The sequence below is a fragment of the Coccinella septempunctata genome, chromosome 2, assembly GCF_907165205.1.
Source record: "Coccinella septempunctata chromosome 2, icCocSept1.1, whole genome shotgun sequence".
In the NCBI taxonomy this organism is placed as follows: domain Eukaryota; kingdom Metazoa; phylum Arthropoda; class Insecta; order Coleoptera; family Coccinellidae; genus Coccinella; species Coccinella septempunctata.
Genome location: NC_058190.1, coordinates 19,643,672 through 19,663,445, shown reverse-complemented (window position 1 = coordinate 19,663,445; position 19,774 = coordinate 19,643,672). Strand labels below are relative to the sequence as shown.

The 19,774-nt window shown below is 43.3% G+C and overlaps 1 protein-coding gene across 1 annotated transcript in view; it reads right to left on the bottom strand.

Moving 5' to 3' along the window:
• Nucleotides 1–19,774, bottom strand: part of LOC123308358 (transmembrane protein 245) — a 208,975-nt gene that overhangs the window by 138,088 nt on the left and 51,113 nt on the right. The gene's annotated exons all lie outside the window — the stretch shown is intronic.

Below are 19,774 nucleotides of genomic sequence, written 5' to 3'. Positions count from 1 at the left end.
TGTCTATATAGATGATCACTCGAGATTGGCCAGAGCTTTCAGGCTGAAAACCAAAGATGAATCAGGGAAGCAGTAGAGAAGTTTCTGATATCCACTCGAAATCTATTTTCATTCATTCATATTTTTTTTTCATATTAATCATCTTAATTGCTGTAACCCGTTACCGGGAATAAATCTACAAAAAGACAAAAAAAAAACAAAGATAAAAGGTGCGAACAGACTTGTAATTTCTTAGGGCTAATTGCGACTGTGGGCCCTCCTGTGACTGAAGAGACCCAACCGTTACCTGCAGATCCTTCCACACTCAGGGCATGGATAGTCACCAACCAGATCTAGCCGCCGCTGTATCCTTCTCGAGTCTCCATTATAACTTTGTACCAAAGACCTCCACTGTGACCTGTCCAACGCTAGTTGTTCCCAGTTATGATTGGCATTAACTGATTTTAGGGATTGATGTAGTATATTCTTAAACCGCTTATACTGGCCTCCTGGTTTTCGGGCACCCTCTGTGAATTCGCCATATAGAGCTATTTTGGAGAGTTTTGGGTCTTGCATCCTCAGAATGTGGCCGCTCCATCTGAGTCGGGCCCTCGGTACTTGAGTCTCAATTGTTGTGCAACTCGCGCGTTGCAAGACTACATTCGAAACTTTGTGGAACCATCTAATGTGCATTATCTGTCTTAGAGGACTTTGTTGCCTTTGTTCAAGCTGTTTAATACGTCGCCTGTAGGGCGTCCAGCTATCGCTTCCGTAAAGAAGAGTTGGGAGGACGACTGCTTTGTAAAAAGCTGTCTTGGTCTTCAGATTGAGGTCGTGATCTTGAACACTCTGACCTTTAGCTTCCAGAATGCCCGTGATGCCGAATTGATACGGTTGTGTATTTCCGTGTCTGGGTTAGCACTAGTATTTATGAAGCTTCCCAAGTATTTGAAATGCTCGACCTGTTCTAGAGTTTCATTCTCCAGGCTGATATGTGTTTGATAATGATAATGTTATCATTACACTTATACGGGCAAACAGAGAGTTTTTTCTGAGGTTTTTATCTCTGTTTTCATGTATCATACAAAGATATGTATGGTACCCCGTTGTCATGTTTCCTCTGCTTACACTGAGATCTAGAACGAGAAACAGGTTTTTAGGATCTGTCTCTTGTTGCCATTTCTTTAAACACGCTTCATTGTTTTCAGATTGTTAAAAGTTGTATCACCAATTTTCTTGGCCAGTCATTATAAACTTGAAAAATGAAGAAAATGCGTTTCATCGTAGACTGAATTTTCACTTTGATCCTTTGAACTGTAGTATGAACAAAAAATTATGTAAGGATATGTACTTTCGCCGTCAATTTCCTTGGAAGACTATTGAATTATCTTCTGGTAGTTGCATCGCGCGATGAAAAAATCAAACGTGAATAAATAAAGCTGGATGTCCTAATACAGCCCGAATTGGCTCGCGCGATGGAGGAGGACGCTCGCACTTGTTTCTTTTGATATCGCATCGTGTACATCACCTCAATGCCTAGATACAAACCTATACTTATAAAGGGTTGTGACCGAATTGGTTACCGACTTCGAGCGGTCAATGCGACTGATCGCTCCAGAACAAGCAAGTTTGTTTTTGATCGCGATATCGAACGTTGGACAGGACTTTGAGGAAAATCGAATTAATGAAGTGCTGCTTTCAAGAAAAAATGGAAACTATCCAAAAATTGAGGATGAAGAGTAAAATCGAAAACCTCATCGCAGATAAAATAACCTATTCTTCTTGTAGCCCCCACTCAAAAGCTTCCCATTTCTTCGAACTAATTCAGGAGACAAATTCACAATAGTGATGCTTAAAACCTTTTATGAATCTTTATGTTCATATTATATTTTAATACTAGCTGACCCGGCGAACTTTGTTTCGCCTAAAGGTGCATTTACACCAAACGAGCATTGTTTTCGAACGTTTCGAAACGTTTTGAAATGTTTTCAAACGTTCGAAAACTCAGAATGTGAGGTGTTCCCACAGCCCGCGCCTGTCCGAACGAGCAGTTGTTCTTGATGATTCAACGAGATCTCTCTAAAGTGCACCGACATGGAGCCCTCATTATCTAAAATTGCAATTTCTACTGAATCTATAGTACTCAGAGTCTCTGATAGTAATAATCTCTCAAATGAAAGAACTACGCCAAAGGAGGAGACGAACAACCTGGGTGAATTCTTTTCTGAAAGGAAGAAATTATACCCAGTTGCTAGATGACTTGAGAGCGGACGAAACTGAACTTTTTAGAAATTTCTGCCGCATGTCATTATCGGACAAAATTGAGGAAAAAGTGTCAAGAAAGACACCAATCATCGAGATAGCATTCCAGCGTCGGTTAGACTGGCACTAACGATTTTTGGCTACGGTATGGTGACCAGACGTCCGTCATTGTGACGGACAGTCCGTCAATCGTCCAAGAAGTCCGTCACTGGAAAACGTCCGTCCAAATGTCCGTCAAAATCTTAAATTTAATTCAGTATTTTTCTCAAGATTATTTGAGATGGATATTAAAAAAAAAGTGCAAATTTATGGAAGATCTTTCGAAAGAATTTCCATTTTTTAAAACACAAAACTTGATTCTGAAGTCCAATGTACGAAGTGTTTGGGCCAATTCAGATTGCATTTGGAGGAAGAAGAGATAATGTACGGCATGTTTCAAGTTACGAACATAAAAAAAAATTTAATGCAGAAGCGTCTTCCTCCCTGACCAAATATTTGAGACATTGAAATTTTGGGGATGAAGAAGCTTCTCTAGAATCGCCTGAAGCCCTCTTCTCATTCCACAGTGTAATGCACAACCATTATATTAATATTATTAAATTTTCGTTTTTGTGTTGTAATAGACTTTTATTGATTCTCTATTTTCAATAAATAGATTTTTTTTATCGCCATACGTTGTAGGAAACTGAGTAGCTGGAATCATATACAGGGTGAGTCTTATAGACTCGTACAAATATTTCACAGTAGAATCTTGAGGTCAAAAGAAACACTTTTTTCCTATACCGTTTTTTCCGAATCGGCTCGGTTTAAAAGATACAGGTTGTTAAAAAATATAAAAAAAAATGTTATTTCTAGTTCTCACTAATTTCACTAACGGCTTTATCGAATGAGATGAATTTGGGAATACAGTTTTCGAGTAATTTGAAGTAATTTGTTTTTCCAGGGGTGGCACAGCTCATTATGAAAACCTAAAATGGCTATATCTTCTTATCAGGGCTGAATCGGAAAAAATGGTACAAGAAAAAAAATTTTCTTTTGATCTCAAGAATCTATACTGTTGAAATATTTTTACGATTCAAAGACTCGCCCTGTATATATAAATCAGGTCCGTCCGTCATTGAACATTGGATAATCTTGTCAGCCTAGGCTACGGGAGATTCTTATGGAAGTGTCATGTACCTTTACCGAATTTCAAAACCACCCAATAACTTATCACGGTCCACCGGTGATTTCGATGATATGACGCCAGATGTGCGAGGAAATCCGAATCCCTTTGATGATTCGTCGGTTTACCGACAAGAGACGGAAAGGGATCGAGCATTTTAAAACGTTTTGAAACAGGCTTTGTAAACTTTATTCGGCGTCGATTAGTGTTGACACCGCCTGTGCATATTGCGTGCATTGTTCGCAAACAGTGCCTTATAATGAAACGTTACTTTACCGGCATGTGGCGAAATGAGCTCGAGCTCTCTGAAACGTTCGAAAACAGGGTTTGCGAGCTCTGTTCGGCGCCGATGACTGTTTACACCGCCCGTACTACTGTTTGCAAACAGTGTTCGCGAATAATGCTCGTTTGGTATAAATGCGCCTTTAGAGATACATAAAGTTGTACTAACCATTGGTATTTTTTCAAGCAGGTGGAATTAAAGTACAAAATATACAAAAAATTTAATTGTATATTGTTATTTACATTAAAAGAATTCTATTTACTTAAGAGGTAGGTACCGAATTGTTGTACATATTATAAATTTTTGTTTTGAATATTTCACAATTCCTTCATTGTAGTACCTTGTGATGAACGACATTTTTAGTTTTTTCCCGAGTGCGAGAATAAATAGGGCAGAAGGTTTGCCGACTCGTGAACAGAAACATACAACTGGCCATGAGAAAAACAACTGGCCATGAGAAAAACAACTGGCCATGAGAAAAACAACTATTTTCTAGATTTAAGCCACACACTGTAACGGGGTTTTCCTCGGTGTACTCGAGCGCCAGCTATTCTTTAAGGGAGAATAGCAAACCTACCCTGGCAGCTACTAGCCGGAGACAGGGTTCCCTTGTGTCTAGGGTGTTAGCGACGCACAATGATAGGCAGAATCAACGTTTACAACTTTTATTTGTCGATTCGAAAAAGGGGAACACAACTAGCACTATTACAAAATTCAGTGACTCGAAATCGGTGAGATTTACAGGGCAAAGACTAACGGAATAACACTGGATCCGATCTCAACGGTATACGGGGGTTAACGGAGTTGTTCGCCAGCCAGAACCTGAGACGTACACTTGACGGACAGATATTGGACTTCAGCCAGGTTAGGGGATAAAAGACAGCACAGAAATACGACGGCTCACCTTCAGGCTCGTTCGGCACTCCCCGGGCGTCCGCATCAGCAGAATGCCTCCCTAACCGTAAAGGTGAACACCGGAACGGGGTAAAAAGACGGGAACTGGGGAAAGGGTGCGCCACCCCAAAGTGTCCTCGGTACCCCCCGGGCGTCCGCACCAGCAGGGTACTTTAACGACAGTAGGGGTGAACTAGATAAGACGGGAAATTTCGGGAAAGGGTGAGCCACCCCAAAGTGTCCTCGGTACCCCCCGGGCGTCCGCACCAGCAGGGTACTTTAACGACAGTAGGGGCGGAACTCAGACTCGGGTATGAGAGACGGAAAACTGAAGTTCCAATATTAAAAAAAATATAACGGCGTGTCGTCTTACCTTTGGCTTGGCCACTTGCACTCGCGAATTTCAAAATCACCCAATATGGTGCACACTAATTACAGAGAGAGAAAAAAAAACTAAAAATTTATATTCTGAACGGTGAAACCCAAAACTCAAAAGAAATCTTCTAATAAAATTCAACGGCGGAAGGTAAGGCGATTAATGAAACAGCAAATCAAGCGTAAGTCGAATCTAAGTGAAAATCGTAAGTGAAGTGGCCTGCGGGGGAACATCTGATTTTATACCCACAGGGGGGGTGCGGAAATCAGATGTGCCCGACAGTCGAAATTCGGTAATTTTGCGTCGATGAAAACGTCTTAATTTCGACTTATCTGTGCTAGCGAACAAAAAACTCGGTTATCTTCCAATTCAGGATGTTTTATACGGTGCGACATCGTTTTTAGGAAATAAAAACGGAATAAAAACGGTGCGGTATGTTTACAATTCCGAACGATGTCGGAATCCTGAATTGGAAATTCGAAAAGATTTCTCGGAAAATTAATTCAAAATAAAATTATTTAAAAATGAAAACTAAAATAATGATTCTAAAATGAGGGGGTAGGTTCGAAAACTACCCTCTCGTTACATCTCCCCGGCTCCGGTTGAAAAATTGAATCCACGATGAAGTAGGGGATTAAATTTTTCACGGTGAAATCTACTAAGTCCGGTCAACGGTTTGACTATTCACGGCAAGACGATTGAGATCGGATTTACAATAAACAAGTTCACCTAATCTACTCCAGGTGGCGTATACTCGGCGAATGCTATCCTGGTTGCTCCCACTCTATGGTCCGCGTTGACGTATGTCCGCCGGTGGTTCTGTCGAAGTTCGGTGTTCTATCAGCTAACCTCCAAAGTCCAATTGTCAAATTTCGCCGGGTGGTTCCAAATTTCGATTTCCATTTCCATCGGTGAAAGAAATGCCGGAAAATAGTGGAAACAGTGCAGGACGGAATCTTCAAACCATTTCGATTTGTCATTCGTTGTGTTATTTCTGAACCATTTTAGGGTGGACTTCGCAAAGCCGGCTCCGGGCACATGTCATGGGGGTTAACAGTTACCAATATCGTCCAACCAGGGTAGTTTGGAATGCTGGACAGCGTCGTTGGCTCCCCCCTGTGACGGTGGTGCAATTCTCCGATGGTGTTGGAGTCAGCAGCAGTTGTAGGTTGCACAAAAAGGAGAGAAAAGCATTTAGTATACTGATATCCTGGAGCAGAGGGATAACAGGGTGTACGGTGGAATTTCGGAAGAAACGGTAAGTACGGTCGGTAATTTGAATAAGGAGATACCAATATACTGTTCTATTTCACTTACCGTTCAGGACAGTTTGTAATATCGGTGTAAGCGGTGTCAGCCTTCTATTGCTATTTTCTATTCGGTTATTGTATTTAACAGTGACACAGGGGTGAAATAGAGACAGACAGGACGGGTGTATCTCACTTGTTATTATCGGTCTCACAAATAATACAGAAAAATTGAATTAACTGTTACGGTTCTTGTTTTTCCAGTGAATTAACGGAATTTTCTGTTGTAGGTGTGTGGGATACGACATACCCACTGGATGACAGTCAGACGGTCCTGTTTGGTGGCAATAAGCTGCACAGAACAAACAAAACTGTACGGAACAGAATCTTCCAACACTGGCAGACCAGGTTAGATCTATCGGTTATGGTGGAATCGCGGAAATATAGGTATGTACATTTTGTCATTTAATAAGGAGATACAAGTATAAGGCTCTATTTCCCTCACCTGGGCACTTATTCGGTGAAAGCAGCGGTAGTACCCCATTACTAACCTATTTACAGTGATGAATATTATTTTTAACGGTAATAGTGGAGTGAAATAGAGTCAGACAGAACGGATGTATCCCATTTATTATCGGTGCATGCTATAATATAACGGTACGGTTGATTTCTACTTCGGTTGCTATACAGTGTACTTACTAATGATCAGACGGATGGAACGGTTTTAAATCCTTTACATGAATATTGGTGATTTTCTTACCACTGTCATCTTTCAGGTCATAAACAACGGGTGAAATCACTTTCACAACGGTATACGGACCAGAGAACTTCGGAGCCAACTTGGCTGCAAAGCTATCAACGGCGGACGACAGCGGATTAGCACGGCGCAGAACTCTATCACCGACATGGAAACGAACTTCTCTTCGACGGAGGTTGTAATGGTGAGCTTGCTGCTCGAATGCACGGTACAACCTGGTATTGACAAACTCATAGGCCTCCTGAAGATGACGGATTTGTTCTGTACGGTGAGTAAGATTTACTCTACTTTCTTCTGGGCTTCTGTTTGTCTCCTCGGTGTCATCGTCTTGGGTGTTTGACGAGTAGATTGCCTTTGGAACTGTTAATTCCCTTCCATAGTTCAGGAATGCCGGTGTGAATCCTGTAGATTCTTGTTTTGCGGTATTCAGGGCGAAAGTTAGTTCACCTAATTTCTCATCCCAAGTACGGTGATCGGCTTCACAGAACTGACCTATCATAGTTTTCAACGTACGATTGGCTCGTTCTACGGCGTTGCACTGTGGTGTATACGGAGGGGTGAAACGGTGAGCAATGTTTAGCTCTCGGAGACTGTTTTTGAACAGTCTACTGTCATACTGTACCCCATTATCAGATATCACCAGTTTCGGACAGCCATATCGGAGTATAACTTGTTCATACAGGGCTGAATAAACGGTTTTGGCGGTGGCTTTCCGCAACGGACGGCATTCAACCCACTTCGTGAAACGGTCCTGCATCACCACTACGTAAGAATTTCCCTTCTTGGAACGGGGAAGTGGCCCAACCACATCTGTACAGACCTCTTGGAACGGTGCATCAGTCATTCTATGTGGTTGCATTTTTCCAGGCGTCTTCTGTTGTGGTACTTTGTACTTTTGACAGGATGGGCAGTTTCTTACGTATTTTGCGACATCTCTGAACATCCCTGGCCAGTAATAATTCCGGGCTAGCCGAGAGATGGTTTTGGAGATTCCCAGGTGACCAGCTAATTCAGAATCGTGATTTTCTTTCAGGACCTCCAGTCGTTGTTCGGTGGGTACACAGAGCTTCCATGGTTGTCCGGATCCAACTTCAGTAAAGTCGGAAGAGTCCCAGAAGTGACGATACAGTTTCCCCTCCCCAACGGCGAAGTCAGGGAAATCTTCTGGGTCTCTTTGTACCTCTTGGAGCTTTTTGTTGTACCAACTGCAGCGAACTTCGACGTCGGCAAGGCATACAGAATCTACAGACGGTAACGGGTTTCGGGACAGACTGTCGGCGACTTTGTTCAGGGCACCTTTCCGGTATTGGACTTCAAAGTCGAATTGCTGAAGGAAAACGGCCCATCGAGCAATTCTTCCGGACGGTGACTTGATGGAATTCAGCCATTTCAGACTCATGTGGTCGGAAATTACGGTGAAATGAAATCCTTCCAGGTATGGTCGCAGTTTCTCTATTGAGAAAACAATGGCGAGACATTCCTTTTCAGACACGGAGTAATTTCTTTCGGCGGTGTTCAAGGTACGGCTGACATAGGCGATCACCCTTTCCTCTCCATCGAGAACTTGGGTCAGGGCTCCTCCAAGGCCTACGTCACTGGCGTCTGTTTGCAGGACGAACGGTTGATTGAAATCCGGACAGGCCAGTATCGGTGATTCGGTCAGTTTTTGTTTTAGGAGGTCGAACGCTTTTTGTTGTTCCTCACCCCACTTCCAACGTGGTTTCTTCTTTAACAGGTGAGTTAACGGTGCAACGACATCGGAAAAGTTCTCTATAAAACGGCGGTACCAGCTAGCAACTCCCAGAAAACGGCGCAATTCACGGATGGTTTTCGGCGCTGGGAATGCTACGATAGAGGAAACTTTATCCGGGTCGGTACGGATTCCTTCGGAAGTAACGACATGTCCTAGGTATTTTAGGGATTTTCGCACAAAGTCACACTTTTCGGGATTGAGACGAAGATTGGCTTCTCTCAACCGCCGGAATACTTCTCTTAAGTTCTCCAGGTGCTCCTCGAAAGTTTCCCCCAGGACAACTATGTCGTCCAGGTAAGCGAACGCCTCCGGTTCCATTTCTGGGCCAATAACGGTGTCTTAGAATCTCTGGAATGTGGCTGGACTAGCGTGAAGACCAAACGGCATAACGGTGAACTGGAACAATCCCCTTCCTGGAACTGTGAAGGCAGTAATCGGACGGCTTTCCTTTGCTAACGGTATCTGCCAATATCCTTGTTTCAGATCCAGTGTGGAGATGTACTTGGCCTTACGCAGTTTGTCCAGAATCCCAGAAATGTACGGCAACGGGTATGCATCTTTTACAGACACTTGGTTGACGGCACGGAAGTCGATGCAAAAACGGTACTTTCCGTCTTTCTTCCTGACCAACACTACCGGTGAACTCCACGGTGACTTGGAGGGTTCAATCACTCCCTCAGCCAGCATACGGTCTACTTCCTGATTGAAGATCTCCTGCATTTTCGGGTTTAGGGGTCGGTATCGTTGTTTGATCGGTTCGGTGCCCGGTTTCAGTTTGATCTTATGTTCAATCAGGTCGGTTGTACCATATAGGTCTTCAAACTTCTTTAATTCTTCTTTCAGAAATGCCTCCAGCTCCTGTTTCTGAGACTCCGTCAGCTCCAACAAGTGTTCCTCGGCGGTGTGAACCTCTGCGGTGGCTTCGACAGGAGTCATCGGTTTCGAGATCAGACGGCCTTCCAGAAAGCACTCGGCGGTACTGAGATTTACGGAAAACTTGAAAGTCGACAGAACATCCATCCCCAGAATAATGTCAACCGGTAAGTTTGGGACCAGTAAGAATTTCAAATCAGGCAGTGTGTAATCGGAAATTTGCACGGTGGTGGTGTACAGTTTCGGTGTGACGGTGGTTTGTCCGTTCGCTATTACTGCGAAACTGTTGTGCATTGTCTGTCCTGTGATTCCTTTATTTTCACACTGATCGGATACGGCCTGACTGCAGAAACTCCTGGTCGCTCCGGTATCTATCAGTGCTCGGAAGTGTTTGCCGGCTATTCTGACCTCTACTAACGGACGGTTATCATTACAGGTAGTCGGTGCCAGTGGAGTCAAGATTCCGGGAGATGTGGTCGACTCCGCCTCCAATCTCCCCTTCAGTTTCCCGAACACGGACAGTCTCGTGAGAGAATGTTTTCCCTCTGGCATCGAGAACAGAAGATTTTCGGTGGCCTGCGACATTCTCGACGCATGTGGCCATATCCACCACATCGGAAACATTGTGTTTGGAAGGACACTCTCCTCCCTGATGGTGGCTCGGTCCGGTCAGCGGGGCCATTTTCGGCTGGACGGCGGGGTGGCGGTGTTGCAGGTCTGGATCGACCTTCGGACCTGTCTCCAGAAGTCGTACGGTGTGACTCCTGTCGCTGGGCTATTGACTCTCTGGACCTGGGTGGCTTCGGACGGCTTTCCCCCGGCGGAGAAAGTCGTGTCTGGTTGGCTTGTGTCGGCGGGACTGATTCCCTGTGATCAGCTGTTTGGCGAACCTGTTCTCCGGTATCCATAGAAAAGCTCGCTTGGTATCGGCTCAGTTGACGGGGACTGTACGTCAGGTGAGGTTCTTCCACGAAACCTGGTTTGGAGGGTGGCCGGGTGTACTGGCTCATCTGCCACTGGACCAGTTCGAAAACTTTTCCCTTACGGAGAAGTTCATCATAAGTCTTGGTCTCCTGGAAGGCCAAGGCTTGTTGTAAGGGCGGGATCAACCTCTGTCGGATAAGCCGGATCTGCTCCACCTCGGATGGTTTTGCATAGGTGAGTTTCTGGAACAAGTTCTGCATCCGGGTAACATATAGAAGCAACTTTTCTTCAGGGCCTTGTGTTCGCCTTTTTATTTCCTCCAACAGATTCTCCTCGTAATTAACTGGCAGAAATGCTTCTTTTAGCTGGTTGCTAAAATCCTCCCAGTCCTCGAAAGTACCTCTCCGGGGAATGAACCAATCCCTTGCATCCTTTCTCAGCAATTCATACACTGATTCGAAAACTTGTTCCAGGGACACTTTACGGGATTCAGCCAGTCTCTCCACTTCTTCAAGAAATCCGGTCACACTACCAGTGCCATCAAAGAAGATGTTCCATTTGTGTACCGGAACAGTTGGTACTGTTGATCGAGACTCCGGTTCCGATCTGGCAGGTGTTGTGATAATTGGCCGGTCAGAACTTATCCACGGTGCAGGTAAGTGTGGAAAAGACACCCTTCGTGTGGAATTAACCCATCTACTTTGTGTCGGACCCTCAGGTGTTGTTGTCCCACAGTCCTGTGACTGTGTGAGAGGTATCGCTGGTAATTGTTGTAGTAATGCTCTACATGTCTGCCTTGTCTCATTCATGACCCGTTCTAATGTTGGATTTCTTACAGGTGTACCGGTACGTGAGACATTAACTACAGCAGGAGGATCGACACCATCTCCTAAGTCGATAAGTGATGTCTCAACCTTTGATAACCTCTCCGGTTGGATCGGTGACATCCCAGGTGAACTGGGCACCTCCTCATCCAGAAGAGACCTCTGACCTCGGTTGGATGTCTGCGGCTGTTCAGGTTTACTCTTCCTACGCAGCTCCCCCAGTGTTTCCAACGCCTTATCTGTAGTCGCCTTCATTTGTTCAATCAATTGTAACTGTGTTGTGTCTGCGGTGACAATAAAGTTCAGCCTGCCTTGAATGTGTATTAATCTGGTGTAAATTCGCGAAAATTCTTTAGCCGCATTACTATGATTGAAGTTCTGAAGAGATTCCACCAAATCGGTTAGTTTATTTTGACAGATCTCAATCTCGGAGGCGGGATTCAATGATGTTGGGGGTAATAGAGGTTCATTAGACTGAAGCACTTGTCGTAGCAGACTCCGTTTAGTCATCACAGTACCGGGTATCGATTGTCCCCTCAGTTGTAATTCGAATGTAAGTTCATCACTGAGTAACCGGTTCACATCCATGTTCGACATATTATATTTAACTAAGTCCGATTCAGAACGCACCAATATTTCACACCCGGTATGTCTTTCACAATCCGTTTAAGTTCTAAGTCCAACCCGGTAAGTTAATCGTATTCACTTAAGTTCGAAGTGGGTATCAGTGCAACCCGAACAAGGTCTAAGTCCCGGTGTATCAGAAAAAAAAAGTCTAAGTCCCGGCGCACCAAAACAATCTAAGTCCCGATGTATCACAAAAAAATTTCAAAAATTTTTAAAGTCCAACGTTACTCGAAAAAAATTTCAATCAGTCCCACTAAAGTCCGAAAATATTCGAGAAATGCCGCACACAATCGCAAGTCACTTCGTATAGTCCGAAAAAATTTCCTGAAATTCGAATAGCACCAAAACGCACAGGTTAAATTCCAAACTTCTTTCAAGTTCAATAGCCAGAAAATAAATCACAATAATTGACTTTCAGTTTTCAGAAAAATCAGAAATAATCGGTAGGTTTCAACAGTACAGGTCAAAAGAAAATAGAAGACAGGTAGATAGGTTATCAACAGGTAATAGGTGATTTCCTATTGAACCGATAGGTAAATCACACCTATTAAATTTTACCAATTGCGACAATAAGTTTTCAATTTTTTTCAAAGTCCGGAAATTCACTCACCTTCAATGTGAAATTAAAACAGTTCAATTCAATAAATCAAAAATATGCAATTAGAAATCGGAAATAATTTTCACTGATATAACGGCGGAATAACAGTTCAGATTTCAACAACTCAATACAGTAATCGGCAAAAAGAATAATCACAAATTATTTTCAACGGGGTTCAACAGTAGGAAAAATTTCCAAAATATAGTCCAATTCAATTCACAGTATAACAGTTCAATACAGAAAGGCAGGGAATAAAACACAGTTCAAGTTTATTTTTCACAGTTTTCCGTTCAAGGAATAGTTACTCACTGTTCTGAGGTTTTACTCACTGTTTCGGGAATTCACTCACTGTCCGGTTAATGTCTCTCACCTCAGTTGTTTCCTGGTAGATTCTGAACGGTCCCTGCTCGGGCGCCATTTTTGTAACGGGGTTTTCCTCGGTGTACTCGAGCGCCAGCTATTCTTTAAGGGAGAATAGCAAACCTACCCTGGCAGCTACTAGCCGGAGACAGGGTTCCCTTGTGTCTAGGGTGTTAGCGACGCACAATGATAGGCAGAATCAACGTTTACAACTTTTATTTGTCGATTCGAAAAAGGGGAACACAACTACCACTATTACAAAATTCAGTGACTCGAAATCGGTGAGATTTACAGGGCAAAGACTAACGGAATAACACTGGATCCGATCTCAACGGTATACGGGGTTTAACGGAGTTGTTCGCCAGCCAGAACCTGAGACGTACACTTGACGGACAGATATTGGACTTCAGCCAGGTTAGGGGATAAAAGACAGCACAGAAATACGACGGCTCACCTTCAGGCTCGTTCGGCACTCCCCGGGCGTCCGCACCAGCAGAATGCCTCCCTAACCGTAAAGGTGAACACCGGAACGGGGTAAAAAGACGGGAACTGGGGAAAGGGTGCGCCACCCCAAAGTGTCCTCGGTACCCCCCGGGCGTCCGCACCAGCAGGGTACTTTAACGACAGTAGGGGCGGAACTCAGACTCGGGTATGAGAGACGGAAAACTGAAGTTCCAATATCAAAAAAAATATAACGGCGTGTCGTCTTACCTTTGGCTTGGCCACTTGCACTCGCGAATTTCAAAATCACCCAATATGGTGCACACTAATTACAGAGAGAGAAAAAAAAACTAAAAATTTATATTCTGAACGGTGAAACCCAAAACTCAAAAGAAATCTTCTAATAAAATTCAACGGCGGAAGGTAAGGCGATTAATGAAACAGCAAATCAAGCGTAAGTCGAATCTAATTGAAAATCGTAAGTGAAGTGGCCTGCGGGGGAACATCTGATTTTATACCCACAGGGGGGGTGCGGAAATCAGATGTGCCCGACAGTCGAAATTCGGTAATTTTGCGTCGATGAAAACGTCTTAATTTCGACTTATCTGTGCTAGCGAACAAAAAACTCGGTTATCTTCCAATTCAGGATGTTTTATACGGTGCGACATCGTTTTTAGGAAATAAAAACGGAATAAAAACGGTGCGGTATGTTTACAATTCCGAACGATGTCGGAATCCTGAATTGGAAATTCGAAAAGATTTCTCGGAAAATTAATTCAAAATAAAATTATTTAAAAATGAAAACTAAAATAATGATTCTAAAATGAGGGGGTAGGTTCGAAAACTACCCTCTCGTTACAACACATTCAAGGACTGGCCTTGCGATTTGTTAATTGTCATAGCAAAAGCAAGACGAATGGGAAATTGAATTCTCTTAAACTCAAATGGTATATCTGTTGGGATCATCGGAATTCTGGGAATAAGAACTTCCTTACGTTTATACTTTCCTTTTGAGTATCGTGCAATGAATCACGTTACTTTTTAGGTGTTTCACCACCAAACGTGTTCCGTTGCATAATTTTGGCTGGTTAAGATTTCTCAACATAATGAGAACTGATCCAACCTTCAGATGTTAATTGTGTGGTGGCAAACCTGGTAAATCCAATAATTCCACTTTGAATCATCAAATTTAACTGATCTTTGTTCTTTGCCGCAAGAATGGCTCGTTCACTCAACCAATTCAGATTCTTGTGGTTGGCAATTATATTTGGAAATACTTTGCTTCTGAGCTCATCCTTGGTTGATACAAAAGTGCAGAAATTTGGAGAAAATGATATCAAACCTGTTGATTGATCGACCGGAACACGACCATTACCTATATCCAGCAATTGTTCAGAGAAAATTCTGGCAGATGGCTCACTCAACAATGCAACTCGCATGTTTGTAGTTAACTGAATAGCGCCACAAAGTTGATGATTTTAGGCAAGCATTAATTTCATCGGCAGCCGTGGATTTTGGAATGACCGATAATGTTTGTCGGAAGTCACCAGACAATAGAATCAATGCCCCAAAACATCTTGAATCATTGCGCAAGTCTCTCATGGTCCGATCGAGTGCTTCCAATGCACGTTTGTGGGCCATTGTGCATTCATCCCAGATAATTATTTTACTCGCAGTCAGAACCTTTGCCACTGCTGAGTGCTTTGCAATATTGCATGTTGGGTACTCAACTGTCTGCAGGTTTAATGGTAACTTAAACACAGAATGAGCTGTTCTGCATCCCTCTAGCAACGTGGCTGCTATCCCAGAAGAAGCGACTGCTACTGCAATTTCTGATTTTGCACGAATAGAGGCTGAAATTATTGAGATTAGTAAAGTTTTACCAGTTCCACCGGCGGTATCAAGGAAAAATAAGCCCCCATTCCCTTCTTCAATTGTCTTCATTATCCTATCATAAACTCCCTTTTGTTGTGAATTCAACAGTGGTACATTTGTTTGTACTAAGTGGTTTGAGGCATCTCGATCATACTCTTGTCCGCGTTCCAATTCTCTATTGAAAACGTCGTTAGTTACACGATGAGGCGATTGCATTCCTAACTTAAACAACAAACTGCCAGACATGAGATAACACAGGTCTTCGATCAAAATCAAAGACTGGTTATGGATCTCCGCATTCACTTCTAAATTAGGATTGCCTGATGTGACAAGAATACGATGTAATATGTCTTTTGACATGTCATCTTTGTACTTATTCCACAGTTCACATGGATTCAATGGAAAGCATGCCGAAATAATGATGGTGAATAATGTGGGAATCTGGCTTGCAGATGCAGACACAATTACTTCAGCGATTTTTATATCCCAGTGAGTACCGCTTTGAAGCAGATTGAGCTCTTTGACATGCAGCACGAAATTTTGGATACACAACACCATCGACAGTTCGAAGAGACTCCAAAGATGTCGGCTCACGAACGGCAGCAATAATCGCAAGTAGAAACATTTGTCATTTTTCAGATGAACTGTGTAAATGCGACCAAGAGCATCAGTTGAACGCACGTCTGAATACATGGGCACCACATTACCTTGTCTTCGACGTTGAAATTTCTTTGTAGAAGCGTTCCAAGTATAATAGCGTGGCATCCCAGAGTGCAGTAAAGTTCGTGCAAATGGATCACTTTAGCATATGGAAAAAAACTGGTCACTGTTGTTGCTGAAGGTGCTTCAGCTCGTTGAGCCATATTTGTAGAATTGTCATCTTTGTCCATTTTCCAGATGAACTGCCAGGTGTACAACAGTCGGATAACGTTCGTGTATCGGAAATGAAAATATCCGCCAAATTGCCTCATCTCAGCTGACATATCGACCAATTTGACACTGCGTGATCTCATCATTGGTATTAGGGTGTAAGGGGGAAGGATGCGTTTTATAGCCACTCCTCTCAAATGCCAACCTCACCTACTCGCGGTGCACCCTGTTCTTACGAACGAGCGACCGAACATGAGCGGTATAACTCTGATTCCCAATATCACCTAGCCTAAATATTGGCTTGAGCAGGAAATGACTCTCTGCGTTGCTTAAGTTACGTCTCAGACCTTGCCGTCTCAGGATACCTGTGCCACAAGATAATCTAGCCGAAACCGCAACCAGAGTTGCACTGACAGCTTTACCAGTGCAGCTTTTAATCACCTTCTAACGAAGCTCCTACAAAAAGATGGATCAGTTGAACAGGACATAATTTTTATCCGGAGGTAAAATACCCTCCCATTCGGATCTCCGGAGGAGGGTGCCTGAGCGAGTGAATCATCGTACAACAACCAATGAAAAGCCTTGCTAGACAACCCCAAGGCCGACCGACCAGACAGGCGTACTGCCCTAATCGATGAGGAACTGCAACGAACATCCATTGCAATAGTTGCCTTAAGCGAGACACGCTTTTCGGACGAAGATAGCTTGGTAGGAACAAGCGTATACTTTTTTCTGGAAGGGCTTGCCAGAAGGCGAAATCAGACATCATGGCTTAGGCTTTGCCATTAGAAACGACCTGGCCGCCAAACTTACCGAAAATCCAGTTGGCATCTCAGAACGTTTAATGACCCTACGCTTTCCTGCAGCAAATAACACTTTCGTGAATATCATTGCAGTATACGCACCCACTTTGAACTCCTCTGACAACTTGAAGGACACTTTCTACGAAACACTCGTTGCTACATTAACCTTTCCAGGACGGAATTAATTAAATAGCTAAGAAAACATTTTCTACCAGAAAATCTTCAGAGTAGGTATGTGAGCTTCCTTATAATATATCATATAGGCAATACTCTACGAAGCATGGTTGGCTGAAATAACCACTAGGCATTTAAGAAAAAATTCACGAATTTGTGGTCAGCTCGGATAACCACTGGTCCTGAAAAGGTTAAGTGAAATCCCAGAACGGAAACGAATTATCCTCCTAGGAGACTTCAACGCCAGAGTGGGTAGATGTCAAGACTCAGAACTGTGGCCAGGAATAATAGGGAAACACGGCACAGACAGCATCAATTCGAACGGAGAACGTCTGCTGGTTCTTTGTTCAGAACACAATCTGTGTATAACGAACACCTATTTTATTACGAGACCAAATTCAAGGGGGACCTGGCGCCACCCGCGCTCAGAGCATTGGCATACTCTCGACTGTAATCGTGAAAAGATTCAAAGATGTGTTGGTCACTAAGCCCAGAGCAGATCTGGAATGCTGGATCATAGGCTGGTAATCTCTAGAATGAAGATCTCAATGCTCCCAAAATACCAACGCAAGCCAAAGTTACTAAGAGAGCGCCTTCAAATCTCCAAACTACAAAACCCTTCTACAAAGGAAAGATTCACATCTGCCGTCAAAGATAGCCTAACGACGACATTGAGAGTCATTGGCTGCGCTTCGAGTCATCTCTTACAAATACTGAGCACAGAACACTCCCGAAAATGCCCAGACTGATTCGTCGACAACGAAACTCATATCGTACCCCTTTTGGAGGTAAATCACAAAGCGATGAAAACAGCAATTAACAAGCCTGGCGATGTTGCAGCCCAAAAGTCTTAAAAACATAAAACGCAAGGTCCGTCAAGAAATAAGAAAAATCAAGGATAGCTCGTGGAAAGAAAAAGCTAGGGGAATACAAGCTTACGCCGATAACCATGACTACCGGCGTTTTTTCGAAGCTATTTAAACTGTTTATGGTCCAAACAGAAAAGCTAACTTTCCTATAAGAGATGCTCATGGAGCTATTCTAACTGATGATAGAAAAATTCTGTTGGCATTACTCAGGTTTTGAATCGAAATAAAGACTCGGATTTATCCATTTTGGACCTGCTCCCCGCGTATAGCCCGATGACATCGCTTGATGACGAAATCTCAATGTCGGAAATCATAAGTGCGATTAAAAATATGAAAAATGATAAGTCACCTGGTCTAGACGGCATTCCAGCGGAGATATTCAAAGCCTTGGATGAAGACATTGTCAATAGTCTCCTAATACTATTCCGCAAGATCTGGGAACAGGGAGATGTGCCACAAGACTTCAGAGACGCTTCAGTTATCAACCTCTATAAGAACAAATTGCAACAATACCAGGGGCATATCGTTGCTTAGTGTGGCCAGTAAAATTCTCTCGAAGATTATGGCTAATCGTCTGATTCCACTCTTAGAAAAGCTATTACCTGACTCTCAGTGCGGCCTTCGACCAAATCGAGGTACGGTAGACCTCATTTTTACACAGCTGCAAGAGAAGGCCCGTGAACAGCAATCAAGGATCTATACAGCCTACATCGATTTAAGTAAGGCCTTCGACTCTGTGTTTCGGAGAGCGCTATGGAAAATCATGGGACGCCTTGGACTACCCGAAAAATTCTTAGCAGTGTGTGAAAGCCTTCATACCAACAACACCGCTAGGATACAGCATAATGGCTCTACAACCGAATATTTCTTAACCAACTCTGGAATAAAACAAGGCTGCGTGTTAGCGCCTTTACTGTTCAATATTTTCGCCATAGCTGTCTCGATACTTGCTGACATGAGTATGCCTGTAAGAGGTGTTGGAATAAGATTCCTGCCTGTTTAACCTGAAACGCAATATGCAGACGACTGCGCACTTATCGCTAGCAGATCAGAGGATCTGCAGATAAATTTGGATACCTATAAACATATATACAAAGCTTTAAGCCTTAGACTCAATATCTACAAATCCAAAATCCTGGTAAGACCGCCAGAGAGCCTTCAAAGCAGAAAGGATGAATCAATCTGAGTGTGTATAATCTTATGAAGCATACAAAGTTCCTGCACCGTCCTACTATCCTTCGAAGATAAAATGTGAAATTTCTTTCTTTTAGGTGTATAATCCCTGTTCGCAAATATAATACAATGAAACATTACTTTACCGGCATGTGGCGAAATGAGCACGAGCTCTCTGAAACGTTCGAGAACAGGGTTTGCGAACTCTGTTCGGCGCCGATGAGTGATTACACCGCCCGTGCTACTGTTTGCAAACAGTGTTCGCGACTAATGCTCGTTTGGTATAAATGCACCTTAAGACAGATAATGCACATCAGATGGTTCCACAAAGTTTCGAATGCAGAAGTCTTGCAACGCGCGAGTTGCACAACAATTGAGACTCAAATAACGAGGGCCCGACTCAGATAGAGCGGCCACATTCTGAGGATGCAAGACACGAGACTCCCCAAAATTACTCTATATGGCGAATTCACAGAGGGAGCTCGGAACCAGGAGGCCAGCATAAGCGGTTTAGGGATTTATTAGATCAATCCCTAAAATCAGTTAATGCCAATCATAACTGGGAACAACTAGAGTTAGACAGGTCACAGTGGAGGTCTTTGGTACACAGTTATAATGGAGACTCGAGAAGGATACAGCGGCGGCCA